Raw genomic sequence first — 17,396 nt, forward strand, 5'->3', positions numbered from 1 at the left:
TAACTCCTGGGCTGGCCTCTCCCTGTCTGTCTGATCTTGAAATCCACCCTCCAATGCGCTCTCTCCCCATTACATCAGCCGTCCAGCTGGTTGCTCTGGGGTCAACTTCATGCCTTGTTGCACCATAAGAATTGCTACAACCAGGGACGTCATTGGGTCAGTGTCTTCCCCCACTGCACTGTCCCATTCTGAGATCATGTCTCTCTCACTGCTCAATGCTGGGCACTTTGGAGTCTCCAGGTCTGCAGTGCTCTATCCAAGGCTAAGGATTTCTTCCTGATCCCTTTGTGTCCTGGAGCTTCAGCATGAAATGCTCCCAGTGTAACTGGATGTGCTGTTCTGACAAGTACCAGACCCTTCGCTGACACTTCCTGAGATGCATGAGCCTCAAGTTAAGCACCTAAATCCCTGGGGCAGTGCAGCAAGCAGGTTATTTAGGTGCCTAAATACAGCTGGAGGGAGAGAACGCAAGACACCCAAATTTGTGGATTTGGCTGTGTAGAAATGGGGCCCTGTGCACACCAAGTCATCAGCTGAGCAGCCCATGGGCAGCAAGACTAGACCTCTCAGCTTTGGACCCCCAAGCCCAGCCTGCTGCTCCCTGAGCTAGAGGAGAAATGACGTGGCATTACCAGCTCCAGAGCTTTTACAATTGTCATGCAAAGCGTCTAAACCTTGCCTGAGTGTCTGTGTCCAGTAGAGGGCAGCAGTGCAGCCCAGGGCATTAACATAGCACTAGCCCCAAGCTGCTGGATCAGTCTGTATTCCAGGCTTAACCCCCCTCCCCGTCCTCAAACTTGGCAGGCTCCCCATGGATTAAAGCTCCGGAATGGGTCCTGCAAGAGCGTCCATTCGCAGAATGATACTTCTCCTATGTCTTCGTATGTAGGGGCTTTATTATTGTTCCTGGAACTCCAGCCTACACGGCCCCATTAGCCAGCTCAGCCCATGGGCTGACTGTGCTGGTGGGATTGTGCCACCAGTTGGTACTGAGCCACCGGCCCTTCGACCTGGGGCGTGAAGTCCCCGACATAGGGACAGCATAGGGGACTGAGATTGGAAATGGAGCACCAGACCCTTCCTGCAGGAGAGTCTCTGAGCAGGTGAAGTGCCCCGTTGTGTCTAACCGCTCTGCACCCTGTGCCTTCTGGGAGCAGCAGAGCTGGGGCCCGTGCCCTGAAGCGCTAGGGCTGCGGAGCCAGAGCAGGGTTGTGGGGAGAGCTGGATTCATTCCTGCAGTGCCAGCCACCACTAAATCATGGCTGCAGACTCTGGGCAACTGGCAATGCTGGGTAAGAGGCACAGAGAACAGGACATTTTCTGCCCACCGGGTCTGAACTCCCCTTGGGAGCTGAGTACCTTGGGCATCTAGGGAGCCTCATGCTGTCAGCAGTCTCTTGCGGGGTCTGCCTGCCTTTTGGAAAATGCCACACTCAGCGTGCCAAACGAGGGCATCTCCATCTGGCCAGCAGAAGAAACATGATGCTCGATCTGCCTGTACTCAAGGCTCCTTTTCCATTGCTCCCTACAGCTTTGGAGGTGGGTTGATGCAGAGAGTAGGCGCCTGGTGGGCTGGGATGCCATGTCAGGCATGGGACAGCAAAGAAGAGGCACAAAGCCAGGAATAGGGGCAGGAAAAGATAGGGGCGGCGATGCTGGCATAGTTAGTGCAGGGAAGCAAGTACGGTCAGAGGATCCGAGCTGTAGTCCTGCCCCAACATCACAGGGTGGAAGTGTTGCCAGGCCGTGCCCCTGCCAGACCCCTTTCTGTAGCCTGCATCAGTGGGGCAGAGGGATGGAGGATAGGGTCAAAATGCTCAGGGCAAGCAAATAATGACGTTTGCCTGGCTCTAGCCAACTGGGACCCAGCCTCAGCTCGCCATGGGCTGGAGCACCCAGCACTCATTTCATGGAGACCTTGCCCTAAATAGTGTCAGGCCATGGAGAGCAGGTCAGCACCTGGAAATGAGATGAAGGGACAGGGGGTGGTAGGTGAATGATTAGCCTGGTAGGCAACAACCAATCCCACGGCAGCTGGTGAGCAGTTAGTGAAAGGCCTCACTGGCTCCAGGGGAAGCCTGCGAGCCAGGGGAGTGGCCCAGCCACAGACCAGCTGGGGAAGTTTGTCAGCGGATTCCAGCCCCTGCGGCCAGGCTGGCGAGGCTGTGAACTGCAGCTGGCCAGTGAGACATGGGCGAGTCATCCTGGCACGCTGGGCTGGAAAGTCAGAGCAGCACTTGGCCTTCAGGGGCATGGGTAGGAGAAAGCCAGCAGGCTAGATGAGAGGGGAGCAGAACACCACAGCAGCTGTGCTTAGAGGTTCCAGCCAAGCTCAGGCTCCATTGTGCTAGGTGCTGTACATACTCATGATGAGAGACAGGCACTCCCCTAAAGTGCCTGCTCTCTAAAGAGACGAGGGTGGCAGAGAGGGGGAGGTAAATTCACATGGCAAGTCAGTGTCAGAGCCCAGGTCACTTGAGTCCCAATCTACCGTCCTATCGACGAGGGCACGCTGCCTCTCATGGAGCCCCCACAGTGTGGGTGTGAGCCAGCACCTTGCCTGTGATACGAATCCCCATGGGGCTCAGCTAGCTCACCTCAGCCAGGTGTGGTGTGGGAAGTGGGAGCAAGCATGCTGCAAGACTTGCTTCTGCTCCTGCTCCCAGCTCAGCCTCTGAGCACATGGTCACCACTAATATATAGTTAGTCAGAGGGGCCTTAGTTTTCCACAAGGGAAAGAGAAGCTTCATCCGAGGAGTCTCCGGCCTGGCCAATCTCTTCCAGAGGACAGGCAATTGTGTCAGCACTGTGCTCATCTGCCAGTGGCCACTGCTCTCCAAATCGAAAGCTGCCCCACGCCGCCTGAATGACAGTGCTCCAGCTGCTGTCTGCCCAATTCCCTTCGCAATTGGTCACTCCAGTATTTGTCTAGCAGCATCCTGCTATTCTATGCAACCGTAGAGCATCCCTGGGCTCTAGCATGGGGCACACAACTCCTCCAAACGCACTGGGTTGGAATCAAATGCCTCATGGCTCCATTTGACAGCCCAGAAGCACCACGAGGTAGCACTCAGTCCTTATCCTCCTGGTAACCTTTGCTTTTGTGGTGATAGCCTAATGATTATATTTAGGCGGGCCACACTTTGGCCTGGTCTACACCTAAAAATTAGCTTGACCTGGCTATGTGGTTCAGGGCAGTGAAAAATTTCCTGCCCTGTGCATCACAGCCCAACCCAACACCCAGCGTAGCTGCTGCTAGTCTCTGGACGAATTCTTCCATTGCTCGAGCTACTACTGCTATTAATTGTGTGGATGGCAGAACCCCCTTCTGTGGGCATAGGCAGCAGCTATGTTATAGGGCTACAGCAGTGCGGCTGTAACATAACCATGGCCTTTGGCAGGCATTTCCTTGGGTGGTGCCCTCCTGCCACCTCATACGCTTGCACACCAAGCTAAGTTCATATGAGGGGCAAGGCTGCTGTCTCGCCAGGTGCCCATCCCAACAAGCCATAGCTGATCATGCCAGGATATGAAACTAAGGGGTTTGTGTAAGATACTTTCCCCAACCCACCCGCCTTCATCCAAGCGCTCCCCGGCCCTCATCCAAAGCCCAGGATCATGGCTAAGCTGGAGCATGTCCTAAAGATCAGCAAAATCTCCCTCTGCTAGACCAAGAGGCAGGCGGTTCAGGGTCAAGGCCCTTCCTGGGAATAGTCCCTACCCGGGGTCAAACCAGTCAGGGATTTATGGGTCAAACCCCACACTAAATTCCAGCAACAGCTGGACTGGCTTCTGGGGTGCTTGTGGTGTGAGGCATGACCGTACACTAGGTGGCGCAGTGTATCTAGAAATTCAGTCCCTCGTCGTCGTCCCCCCACCCCCGAGCTGGCAGCTCTAGGGGCCTGGGTGACAGAGGGAGATTTGCTGCAGCTGTGCTGACATGCAAGGAGCCTCACTGGCTCATTCCAAGGCCTCGGGTCCTGGTGTTTCTTGTTGCACAGTTACTCTTCAGCAAGTGCCACTGCTCCCGATGTGAGAGGCGCACACAGCTCTGGCCCCACTCCTGTCTGCAGGCTTTGCTTCTTGTATGCTAGCAATCCCCCAGACTCAGCTGTGTGTGGCCCTTTGGCTCGTGGGGGACAAGGTTCCTATGGTCCAAGGGAAGTGTCTTACGATAAGCCAGGGGATTTTTGCACTTTACAGGACGATTGGTTCTAAAGCTCAGCTAGATCCAATGGCACCTGCTGAGTGAATGACCCGGACATGCACAATGGCAAGGCCATCCAGGGAAGGGCTGGAGTGGGGGCGGAAATCGCTCAACTATTGCATGGACAGTGCTAGCTACGCCCCTGCTTGTGAGGCATTGGGTGCATCCAGCACTGGGACTGTCTCTGTGCCCTGCCGAATGAGAAGACTCTTCGTAGCTGGCTTTCGCTGCTCCAGATATTGGCTGCAAATAAACTTGCCCGTTGTTCTCCCTGAAGCACCTCACAGGAGGAAGGCTGGCCCCAGGGAAGTTAATGTGAGTCTTGCCGTTGCCATTCATGGAGCCAGGATTTGCCCTCCCCACCCCAAAGCAGACAGGTTATTTAAAAGGTTTTGGGGAACAATGATCCAACTCTGGGTTGTTTGCAAACTCCTTGCTCTGTGATTGGTCAGCCAAGTGCCGGAGCATTGTTTCTGCTGCCTGATTGTCTGGATGAGACTTTTTTTAAAGAGGCAGCGAGTTAGCAGGGAAAGACGGTCCAAGCAGTATGGTGGAGGAGTTGCCTGGCCGGGACAGGCCAGGGGACCAACCCCATCCATTTCAGAAGAAGAAGGAAGATACCCTGAAGTGGGCAATTATGGACTAGCTGGTGGAGATGGGAGAGCTTCTTCCTGACCCTCTCCAAGATGGTGGTGGTCTCTGAAGCAAGAGCGTTTCTAACCCTTCCAGATTTCTGGGCAGTCTGTTTCTTAGCAGTCTTTTTGTTTGTGTCTGTAGGCACCTGTACAAAGATGAGCTGTGGCCCAGGCATCAGCAAGAGCAAATCCAGTGGGCAAAAAGCTTGGGGCACAGTAGAGCACATATTTGAGCAAAGCATGGTAGTGTGTGGGCCCAATCCATACACAAATGTCCCAGAGCAGCCCCTGGCCCTGTCACCCTGCTGTCTGCAATCCACACAGCAGCCAGTGGAGTCACTCGCAGGTTGAAATTGAAATCAGATGAGATGTGAAGGGTAATGTACAGTATCTGAACTCCCCTTCCCTTCTCCCAGGACTGGGGGTCTTTGCTGGGCCCCCAGACTGTGCCCCTGGATAGAAGCCAACAGTTGAGGAAGTTGGACTGGCAGGCCCACAAGGAGCAATTTCCTAGTGTCCGTTAGGAGTCAGGTTAGACACAGAGGTTGCCATCTTGGATCACTAAGTGAGGCTGCCAATGAGGGTTGAGTGGAGAGGGCTTGAGTAGTGAAGGGGAGGTCAGGATTTGCTACTGTGCATTTCAGGTGACAGAGGAACAGCCAGCTGGAGACGCTGGAGATACGGCAATGGGAGGGGGGAGGAGCAGTCTGGGAGCCAGCACCATAGAGGTAGTAGCTGTGGGCGCAGATGAAGTCACCTGAGGTGGGGAGAAAGGGGGCTGAGGTTAGAGCCCCGAGGAAGGCTAATGGGAGAGGGGAGTAGTGGGAGATGGAGAAGGAGCAGGCAGTGGGTATCAGGGCAGTACAGGGTAGGGAAAGCAGGAACCGGGGTGCGAGCACCTGACTCTCAAGGCACCAATGTAGGAGGTCTGGGGAGGGTCCTGTCAGTCCTGGCAGGAGATGACAGCTCCCTCTCATTAGTAAGGAGAATGAGGAAGGTGTCCCCTTTCCCTGGGGCAGGAACAGCAGCCTCTCCATGTGATGGCAACCAAGAGGTAGAGGGAGATTCCCCCCCACCCCCATCCCTTTGTTTCTGAGACCCATGCTCAGACCCCAGTGAAGGGGAAGAGGATTGGCCTTCAGTGGGAGGGGTCTTTGCCCCCTCCATCACTAGCAGACCCTTCCTAGAGGGTCTCAGCAGTGTGATGGATGGACAGGCCAGCTAACCCCCAGCCAAGGGTCCTGTCCTCCCCTCTTGCTATGCAGGGCAGGGTGGAGTGGCTGCATGCCCTGGAGTGTCAGTCGCCTGAGGAGGATGCTGCTGTGATGTCTCTCTAGCCCATGTGGAGTGGGTCGGACAGGCTTTGCCACCTCCCCTTCCTGTGAGGGTGTCTTGAGAGGTGGGTGACCTCAGACTTGGAGAACTGCAGCCGCCCTAGGGGGGACTTCACTGGCTTTCCTAGTTTGCTAAACCCCAGCGAGCTGCGCTGTCCGCTCCCTGGCATTCCTTGCGTCCTGCCAGCTGGTCCTGAGGATGTTTGTGCACAGGAGCTGGTCAATCAGCTGAGCCCCTCTTCCTGCCTCATTCATTCCAGGATGTCATAGCCCACCAGTTGACTTCACCAGGGCTGTGACAGTGATGTCACCAGTTTTGGGTGGTGATACCGTGGCATTAATCTGGGGCCAGGAGGAACCAGCCAGTTAGAGCAGCTGATGGTGCACAAATCCTTGACCCATCAGCAGTGCTAGGCACACCAGAGTGTGCTGAGCCATTTGAAAAGCAAAGGGTGGTGGACACACGCTAGCCCAAATAGTATTGGGGTGTGGCCCTTTAAGGTGATGGAATGCTGGGAAATGTAGTCCAAAGGGATGCTGGCAATTGTAGCCCGGAGTTAGGTGACTGAAGTCAGGTGCGTGCGGGGCTGTATAAAAGGCAAGTCCTGTGCTCAGTTGGAGAGCATTCAGACTGGGGGCAAGATGTGGGGAAAGGCTCTAGAGTGGCTAGGCTGGAAAACAGTGAGGTGGGGCTGATGGAAAGGGGCTTGGGACAGCGTGTAGACAGACCCGCAAGGAGAGGCGAAGTGAAAAGGAAGAGCCCTGTAAGCTGCAGGCTGTGGCTGAGGCCTCAGATAACACCTGCACCTTATTCAGGAGGCTCAGATGGGTGCTTCCAGTGTCACTGGGGTGGAGTGCCCTAAGGAGGCCAGGGAAGGAGTGACCCATAAGAGGCTGGGTGGAAGGCTGCTTCTTGTTGGACCTTTTGTTACTCCTGAGAGGGAAAAGAAGTGTTTGAGGTTTATTCTGGAGGGCTGAACCTCAACTCACCAAACCACCCAGGAGACTGCCAGCCACCAGCTAGCTTAAGGGGAAACTGAGGCAATGATGCTGAGAGGTAAGAGTCTGTCCCACTGGGGAAGGGAAGACAGGAAAACGCTGATTAGAGATTGGGGTGAGGGGAGAATATCAGGTCTAAACGTGGGGAGACTTTAGTTCTGGAGTTCGACTACTCTAAAGTCTGCACCCATTGGCCCCTTGGACTCCCCTCTAGTTTTGAGGAGAAATTACATTTGGGTGAAACAAAAGTGTCCTCCTTCTGTCTGCTCTAATTCTTCTATCTGCTAATATAGATGCAACTAAACCAGCAAGCTGGTCTCTTGAATCATGTCTGCTGACTTTGATCTTGGATGTCCACCAACTGCTATTGGTTAACCTCTCTCGTGTTGTAATGGTACATTCTTGTACCCCTCTCTCATCCTTGTACGCTCTCCGTGTTGCGGTGGATTCTGGAGCTGCAGCCATTTTCTCCCTAATTCTCTCTGTTGGGGCTTTGTGGGTGAGTGGTGTGCACAGAATTCCATTTTGTGGGAGGAAAAGTTGGCTTCTCTGTCCATCTCCAATGGAGACTCTTTCCTCCCTAGGGGAAGAACCCATAGAGGTTTCAGCACCTGGCATGAGCTCTGACTCCTATTTCTATGGCCAGTTCCTATGGGTATAGCCGCTGAGTAGAGGCAGCGGCCCCTGAATTGACGCCTGTGAACTTGTGTGATGTAGACAGAGCCGAGTGCCGTGCGGATTATCTGAGGGGTCCGTGGAAACGGCCGCCTTTCTAGATCAGGCGAGCGAAGGAGTAGGATCCACTGGAGCAGAGAGAGGGTAGGGTTTCCAGCCGGCTGCCAGATGAGTTACCAAAACCACAGGTCCCTGTTTCTGGAGTTACTAGTTAAATAAACGCCTGTCTTAGAGATGGGGCTAATTAGCTGGGTGCAGCCTGGAGGAAAACTGTTCTTCGGTTCAAAGGACACTTACCAAGAATAACAGTTTAGCAGCTGGAAAGTTAACAGCCCTCCAAGCTAAAACTAATGCAAACCTTCCCATGCTGAGATGGCAACATGCCTAACTAATAGCATCACACCCATTCTGGGGGATTCCAGCTGAAGCCAATCGCGGTCTGCTTTCAAAGGTGGGGCACTACTGGCCTTTTGAAAGAGGGGCAGGGGCCTAACTGACCAGTGGAGAAAACAGGACCGAGTTCAACAGTGCTGTAGGAATGGATTAATCAGCTCTCACTTGCTAAGTGACCTGGCCTGGAGAATTGATCTCAGTGATGTTATGTAATGCTTGTAACTGAAGATCCGTCTAGCTGATGAGTGAATGAAGTAGTGTCTGGTCTGACGGGGATCAGCTAGATCTTAGAACAAGTTTATTCAACATCAGACTTGTCTCTGGCAGCACGGTGGGGTGGGGTGATGGACCCCACCCCTCTAGACGCAGCCTCCATTCTATCCAGCAGGTGTACAGGAGCAGGCAGCAGTGTCTCCTTCACCCAGCTGTTGAGTACAGCTGGTCAAATATTTACCCAGTACATTATTTAAACACCCTGTTATCTGTCCTGACTTCTGGTGTCCAGGCTGCTCTAGCCAAGAGCATGACCGCTCTGGTGTGCTTCACGTTGCACTTTGACAGGGAACTGCACTGGGGTAGACTGGAACCTGAGCCTGTTGGGTGGGTTGGCTGGGCTTAGCAGCTGGATGTGGGGTTGTCTTCCTGAGTAATCCAAACCACACTGGGTCTGCAGAACCAGGTTGGAAGCTCCTTGCGGTGTCTTGGTACTGTAGATCCGGTCCTGCTGGAACCAGGACATGGAGAGGAAAAGCATGTGCTCATTGAAAAAGGGAAGGGGCGTTAGTTCAACACCAAGCTACAAAGCAAAACCATCCTGTATGGCAGTTGGTGGTTTTGGGTCCGTTCACCACTAACACTGCAGGTAAGAGCTGTGAGATGGGGGATCAAGGCTGGGAAAATTCCCAGGGAACACTAGGAAAGACACCAAATGGAGAGAAATGGTATAAATGCTGAAAAACCTTTCACCATGGGAGAACTGAGTTCAAATCCCACCGTAGGTAACAAGCAACTGAGTCTGGGGTGGCTCAGTGATCCCTGTTTATACACAGCAAAAATCACTGTGCAGACTGACAGGACAGGCAATCCATGCTGAAGAGAAATCCCAGGGTGGGCTGTGAGTCAGGCCGGAGGTGCATTGGCAGAGCTGAACAGAAGCCAGGAGGCGACTTGCAGGGGATGCTGTCCTTGAGGACTGAAATGCATTGGCTATGCTGTGTGGAGGAAATTTGCCTGGCTCCCAGGCATGTTGTATTCTAGGCTCTAGATCGGGGTGGCCAGCCTGAGCCTGAGAAGGAGCCAGAATTTACCAATGTACACTGCCAAAGAGCCACCATAATACATCAGCAGCCCTCAATCAGTGTCTCCCCCCACCCCCGGCTCCCAGAACCTTCCACCCACCAGTAACCCTGCCAATCAGCACCTTCCCCTCCCTCCCCACACCTCCTGATCGGCTGTTTCGTGGCATGCAGGAGGCTCTGGGAGGGGGAGGAGCGAGGGCATGGCAGGCTCAGGGGAGGGGGTGGGAAGGGGTGGAGTGGGGGCAGGGCCTGTGGCAGAGCCAGGGGTTGAGCAGTGAGCACGCCCTGGCACATTGGAAAGTTGGCGCCTAAATCTCCAGCCCCGGAGTCGGTGCCTATTCAAAGAGCCGCATAACTTCTGAAGAGCCACATGTGGCTCCGGAGCCACAGGTTGGCCACCCCTGCTCTAGATGATCCTTAACTCTGCATCCACGTGGTAGAACAAGACCCGCTGCCTTCCTCACATCTCTGCAAGTTCTGGGCCTGCCCCATGGTGGCCCGACACTCCAGGCTGCAGAGTGTTAGCACATTGCCCCTGGCACCAGCCAGTGCCCTAGATCTCCTTGGAGTTGAGACCGGTCTGCTGAGCAGGTGCTGGCAATTAGCATGCCCTACTCTCCCTGCTGCCCCCCCACCCCGCTCCGATTTCTTGGAGACCTGATCTTGGCGGAGTAGGAAATGAAGAATGCTGGCTGAGCAAAGGAGAGCGAGTGAGCAAGCAGAGCAGTTTACTAAACTGGTGGCTAAGGCCATCACAGTCCACTCTGGTCCATTTCACAGTCGTAGGATTTTAAAATCTGAAATTTCATGGTGTTGTAACTGTAGGGGTCCTGACCCAAAAGAGGGTTGCAGGGGGGTTGCAAGTTTATTTGTGGGGGGGGTCATGGCATTGCCACCCTTACTTTTGCGCTGCTACTGACCGCGGCACTGCCTTCAGAGCTGGGTGGCCGGAGGGCGCCGGCTGCAGCCAACAGCAGCACAGAAGTAAGGGTGGCAAGGTATGGTATTGCCAACCTTATTTCTGCGCTGCTGGTGGCAGGGCATTGCCTTTGGAGCTGGGTGCCCAGTTAGCACTCCAGCCACCCAGCTCTGAAGGCAGTGCAGAAGTAAGGGTGGCAATACCTCAACCACCCTACAATACTCTAGCGCCCCCCCCATGCAACCCCATTTTGGGTCAGGACCCCCAGCGTGAGAAACTCTGGTCTCCCCCATGAAATCTGTATAGTACAGGGTAAAAGTACACAAGACCAGATTTCAGTCTCTACGTGTTTTTCACAGCTGTGAATGTGGCTTCTGTTGAGATTTCCAAACAGACCTCTATTATCTTCTCCCCCTACTTCCCTAGCCTTACCCACCTTTCTCCTCCCATCCCATAGGTCACGAGCAAAATCCTTGGTGCATGAAACCCTGCATCTTCCCCATTCCATTGAAAAAACCCTGAAACTGCTTCAGTGCAAAAAAATCTTCATTTTGGCCAAGGTGCCCTTTTTCTTGGAAAAAGTAGATGAAGCTGTTTCATCCAGATTCACTGAGATACTCGGCCTACATCTGAAATACAGTGCAATGCAGTGTCAGCTTACACAGCTGCACGGGGCTGGCTGGCAGCCCTGGGTGGAAACACTTGCTCTTACAAGCACGCTTGTTGCCTCACAAATAGCCATTGTGACATCGCTGCATGGCAGCCTCCCGATGCTGTGTTGTCACAGTCTGGTGTGGCCACCGCGTGATGACATTGCACTGAACCACCAGATTTCTGAACACTCTGAAACTGGGCACGCCCCCGCCCCAACGAAATCAGCAGGAACCAAGAAAATACAAACCCAGCGGACTCGGGGCTTGCTGAGAAGAGAGGAGACTTGAGCACAGCTGGAATTGCACGGGCTCTTCTGCCTGCCAGCTAGTGGATGGATCATTGCTGCAATGGAGTTTTCCTGCTTGCTGGCTTGACTTGCCCTGCAACTGCGAGGGACAGAGCCCTGAACCAGCAGCCTCCTAGTCTGTAGGCAACTGCCCCACCTCTGGAGCCAAAGGAAACCTTAGGAACCAGGCTAAGCGTATCTCAGCCAGAAACTATTCTGGGTGGATTTTGCCCAGACCTAGTTTCTTATGCCAAGCAGCAGAATGGTCAGATGGCTTAAGGACAGTAGGAGGAGCAAACCCATGAAGGCAGGTTGCAATAAGTGGCTGGGGTAGTGACTTAGAGATGCCTGGGTCTGAGCAAGGGTGAGACCCTCTGAATGCCTGTCCGTTCACAGTTGCATGGACAAAGTTGGAGCATCACCCTGTCTGCAGGCTAACTGTACACTTGCCACACAACTGGAATTTGCCACAATGTGACAGGCTAACCGCGCATCTGATTAACATGCAACTGCCTGCATTCTGCCCAGTGTAACACGCCGGCCATCAGAACCCTGTGGCCATGTTTGCAGCTGCTGCGGGTCAGGATTCAGGGGGATTGGCAGAGCTATGCAGGGAGCCCAGAGCTGGGATAGCAGGGGGTCCTGCACACCAGGTAATGAGCTGGTTTGGCAGAGCGGTGGGCATTGGGACGCTGCACAGCACCCGATGCCCTGTTCTGACTAGTGCTAGTAGAGACTCCATTTCAGGAGCCTCAAAAATCTTTCACCCAAAACTTTTATCCTCAGAAATTTATTCTTTTTCAGCTGTTTGCTGGGCCCGCACCCCCACCCCCGTCAAAAAGGCTGGGGTTGGTCGGGGTGTCACACTGGCCAGGCCCAAATCCAAGTCAAACAGCCAGCCAGCTAGCTCTCTCACGGTGAAGCTCTGAGCCAAAGGACGCAGGGTGGATGAAATCAGACGTTTGATGCTGAGCAGATTCTTTGTGTTGGCTGCAGTCTCTTGGTGAACTACTGCTGCTGGCCCAGGACGCCATGGAAAAGCAGGCTTCCCAGGGAAGGTGTCCGGGGGACGCTGGCTGCTCCGAGGTGGAGGGGTCCCGCTCCTAGGGGTGTCTGGAAAAGACTGGGGAGCCTCCCAAAGGGGAGCTGCCCTCTCTGAGCAGGGTGGTTGTGGAATAGCCGGGGTGTGCGTTGGGGTTAGTGGGATAGGAGCTGGAGATTAATAGGTGGGAGTGGGAGGGGGGTATTGTACCCCCTTATGCTCAGCCTTCACCTTGTCCTCCCTGGAGCCTGAGGTCCCAGCTATCCCCAGACAGATGCGGGTGGTGGTAGTGTAAGTCCCCCCGCCCCCCGCTCTCCTATGTGGTTCCCCCCTGGCCCGGTGTCTCGCCCAAGCACTGCGGCCGGTTGGAATGCCCGAGCCCTGACCTGGGTCAGCGATACCTGTGGAGTGGAAAATTCACTGCTGGCAGCTGCTTCTTCCTTTCATCTCCTCTCTGGGGGAGCCCTGGAGAGTGGTGAAAGTGGATGCAGGCGAGGAAGAGCTGACCCGCGGGGAGCGTGTCTGCCAATGGGTCCCAGGCGAGTTCAGGGGGAGTGGAGCCAGCTCTTCTCTCCAGATCACTGACCTGTGACTTTGGGCTCTGCTGATAGGTGAGGAATGTTAATGGAAGGCCTGGGGCCCCGTGTCAGTGGAGACCTCCGCTCCCTGCAGGAGTTGAGACCCACTGGACCAGCTGCAACCTGAGTCAGCCCATTCCTCGGTCCGATCCGGGACAGCGGGAGTGAGTGACTCCTCTTCCCCCAGAGAACAGAGCCCTGCTTTCCTGGCTCAGCTCTCCTACCTCCTCAGGGCGGAGGGGGAACTTCTGCCCATGCTCTGTACGCCCCATGCAACCCAATCCAGAGCCCCAGCTGCCTCCACCTCTGTGCTAGGGCCCCACACATCTCTGACAATGCAACCCAATCGAGGGGTGCAGCTCCCCACACAGCCTTGGTCTGCAAACCCCCTCCTGTCCTGCAGCTCCCCCCCACCCCCCGTTCTCTGTCTCGGGTCTTTTGGCCAGACTGATGATCCGACTGAGGTGTGGCAGTTCTGAGACAGGTGAGCATTCACCCCACCACACCTGGGACGGGAGGCTAAAGAAAGCTGGCTAGCAAATTTACCCATTATGCCACCAAGCCTAGCTACTGCATAATCAGAGTCCTCTCCCTCCTTGGCCCCTTCCCTGTGTCTTGTCCTTAACTTGTTAGTGCTTCTGGGCAGGGACTGTTGTCTTTGTATTTGTTTGTACAGCACCTGGCAGAATGGGGCTCAGCCCCGGTCAGGAGTCCTTGGCATTGCCACAATGCAAATGGTTGGTCCTAATGGGTTAAACGGTGGCAGAGGGTTAGCAGGGGCAGAACGGAGAGATCCTGGATTTGGTTTGGCAGATGTCAGCAATGCCATGGAATGCGCTGCACCTGTCCCTGCATCCAGGCCGTCCTTAAGGGGGTCCTGGGCCTGGGACAAATCAGCCCCCACCAGCTTGGGGCCCCCGCTCTGCATGCAGCCTGGTGCTGGGCCACCTGCTGCTGCTGGCAGTTTCTGGCACCTACTGCGGGGCTATTGTTGGCCGTAGCTGCATGGTGGCGAAGGGCTCGGGGCGGGGCGGGGGACTCGCTGCACCAAAACATGGGCGGCCAAGCTGGGCGCCGTCTCTGCTAACTGCTAGCAAGATGGTGGGCCTTGCGGGAGTGATGGATTCATCTTCCAGCCGTGGTGTTGGAACATTTTTAATAGGGGTGCTGAAAGCTGGCCCCCGGAGCTGAGGCTGGGAGCAGAGCCCTGGGCGCGTGGGGCCCGCTCAAAGCACGGGGCCCAGAGCAGTCGCCCCGATTCGCCCTACCCAAGAGACGGCTCTGCCTGCATCACAAGGGAGGCCTTGCCTGAGCCCTGAGCAGGCAGAGCGCTCAACGCATGGGGAAGTCTGCGGCCTTGAACATTGCTGACGTGGGGACCATGGTTGACCTCATGGTGCAAGCTGGAAGGAGTCCAGAAGCTCTCTCCTGGGGCATGGCTGGCAGCCTAGCGTGGTGGCCGGCCCAGCAGCTCCTGTGCTGAGGGATGGGATCTCTGGGAGTATACGGTGGGATGTAGTTCAAGTACACTGACCCTGCCAGGGGACAGCTGCACTGGAACCAGCCTGGGTCCCAGAACAAACCCCAGTGTGCCTGACCCACTGTGGATCAGGCAGGGCTGATGTGCCCGGGCTTTGGGCCATATGATGGGACTGGAAGCATGGCAGGCTCATGCCCACGTGTGTCACACTGCTTGGTGGGCCTACCGCAGCCCTGCTCTGGGCTGACCCGTGTCTGTGCTGTAACCTTCCCTTCTGGAGGCTTCTTGCCCCACCCACACAGCCTATGCTGCCTGACCCATTTCCCAAACAGTAGGGCCCAGGCAGTGCCCCGCGGCGCCCTGCGCTCAGACAATAGCAGCAATGTGTGCTGCCTAATGACAGCATCTGACTCCAATTACTGCTGGCTTGGATTTGCATTTCTGCTTCATTGAGGAAGTGAGAGGAAGTCTTTCATCTGCCTAATGTGGGTTTAATTAGCCTGCAATTGCTTGGCTGCCCGGGCTCCTGGGGGTTCAATGAAGCCATCACCTCCACCCCCGACTACAGACTTCAACTCCTCTGTCTTGGGGCCGTTTCCACTTGCTGCGAATACTGGGCCTTAAGGGTTGGGGAGGCTGGGGCATGGGAGGCTGCTGGGTTGCAGCTCGGTTCTCCTGGGCGGGGAGAAGCTGGGGCGAATCAGGTCCACGACCCCTAGTCTCTTGTATCTTGCATAGTTACCTGGAACCATGCAAAGTGAACGTCAGATGGTTTGGATCTGGTGCTACTCCACGCTCGCTTTGCACAGGTGCGAATGGCTGGCCGGGGTGCGAAGTAGTGGAGACTTGGACGCTATGTGTAAAGATGGGTGCCTTGCCTTCAGCGTGACCAGGAGGAGCTGGGTATATGGGGAGGGAATGGCCGGCTCTGGAGGAAATGGGCAGTGTTGATTTCTAATGTTTTGTTGCGCAGGCAAGGGCTGGCTGGGGTTCCAACCGCCTTGCGGAAAAACCTCCAACCACATTGTCTGCAGTGGCTGGGTGATTGTGGGCACCTTGGCCCCACTCTGTGGCTGCTTGGTGCCCATGCAGCTGCCCCCCAGGTGTCAGGCAGTAGCTAAAACAGCCCTGCCTTTAATCAAGAGGAAATGAGCCAGGAATGCACAATGTCTCTGCAGCCAGCTCCACTTGGAAACCCCTCAGCGGTAAAGAAAGTGGCACCCGAGGGGCCAGGGAAAGCTTGTTTGCCTTTGCATTAAGCTCAGAAGGGCCTTTACTTAAGGCAGGGCTGTGTGACATTGACTAAGATTCTTGTCAGTTTCTTGCTGCAGCCCTTGTGTGTCAAGTGCTACTGCTTGGCAGCTGCTTCTCCTGCTGCTGGAGTGAAAATAGCCAGTGAAGGAGAAGAAGTGATGGGAGCACGTGGAAAGTGGAACTGGGAGAGGGAAAGATTCATAGGAAGGATGGGGCTCTGACTTTGAACCTCACTATTCACTGGGAAGCATGTGGGGCACCAGCATTTGGAGAGGAGAAAGTGAACAGTACTTTCTGGCTCAGTAGATGTTGTATTTACTGACCGCTGATAGCATGTGCATGGTGCTGTACGCAGCCCCTGCCCCTAAGAACTGGCCTCCTCAGCTAGCCATACTGCAGGCCTACTCTCATCTTCAGCAGGTGAGGTGTTCAGTAATCACTCTGGGCTCCTGGTGTTTGAAAGAGATCCTCTTTACTCAGCCTGGTGGGGGGTGGGGGAGAAGCAGTCTCACACTGTGAGATGGCCAGTGTGAGGAAACTGAGGGAGGAAAGGACAGGCTCTGGGGGTGCTGTCATGGAACTGGTAGGATGTGCATGAGAAGCATTACTCCATGGGGTAACTATGCTCCTGACTAACCTGTGATGGACTGGGGTACGTGCTGGCATGTAGGGTTGGTGCTCACAACCACATCTGCTTTGGTGCTGAGGGATGTGATGGGAGAGACCTAACACTTGCTCTGAGCATTGGGGCTAACCCCCACATGCCCTTGCTATGGGATCCTGCTGGAATAGGTGTGCCGTTATCTGAGCTATAAAGAATGGTTGGCCCCATCGCCCAGGGTCAGACAGCCAGATCTTGCTTATCTACCAGAGCAGCCAGAGGGCCGGGCCTCAGGTTCTGTCCAGACACCTTTGCTCTCCGCTCTGATCTCTCCCCATTCTCCCTACTCTCCCAGAGTCTTATCAAATGCTCCATAAAAACTTCAAGGAGAACTGTATCTGTGCAGGCAGCATCTGGTACTTCTGCTGGCTTCCCTCTTTGGCCTTATCTGCCAGCTGCTCCTGTGATCCGGCTGGAAGGAGCCCAGGTCTATGGGGGCAGAGACTCCCACTGCAAAACCTCAACAGCCAGGACTCTCTCACTGGCAGGATGACCTGCTGTGTGCCTGTCTCCTTGGAGCCTCTCCTCTTACCGTCTGCCTTAAACTGGAGTTGGCTCTCCGCTGGACAGGCACCGCATAGAGAGTGGCAGCACATCTGTCACCCCATTGCATCCCTCGCTTCCCAGCCAGCATGCCCCATCCCTCCTCTGCCCAGGTGTGAGAGGGCAGCTCAGTCTCTAGGTCCCTTTACGTCTTCTCTGAGACACCGCCAGGTATCGCAAGCTGATTTGTGGATACCCATTTATTTTGCGCAGGGACGTCCATCCCCTGCTACAGCCTCTAGCTGCCTTCAGTGGAAGGAATAAAAGCCCCCTGTGAACTTTCGGTAGCAATAATCATCAGCCATCAATACCATCCACCCGTGTGACTGTCACCCATCACTTGTGCTCTGTCCATGATCCACACTCTAGTGTGGAGAGAGCAGCTCTGTAGCTGAGCAGTAGTCGCCTGGAGTAACGAATGCCTGTATCCGAACCGCA

This window comes from Lepidochelys olivacea, assembly GCF_965140295.1.
Source record: "Lepidochelys olivacea isolate rLepOli2 genome assembly, chromosome: 7".
Classification (NCBI taxonomy): domain Eukaryota; kingdom Metazoa; phylum Chordata; order Testudines; family Cheloniidae; genus Lepidochelys; species Lepidochelys olivacea.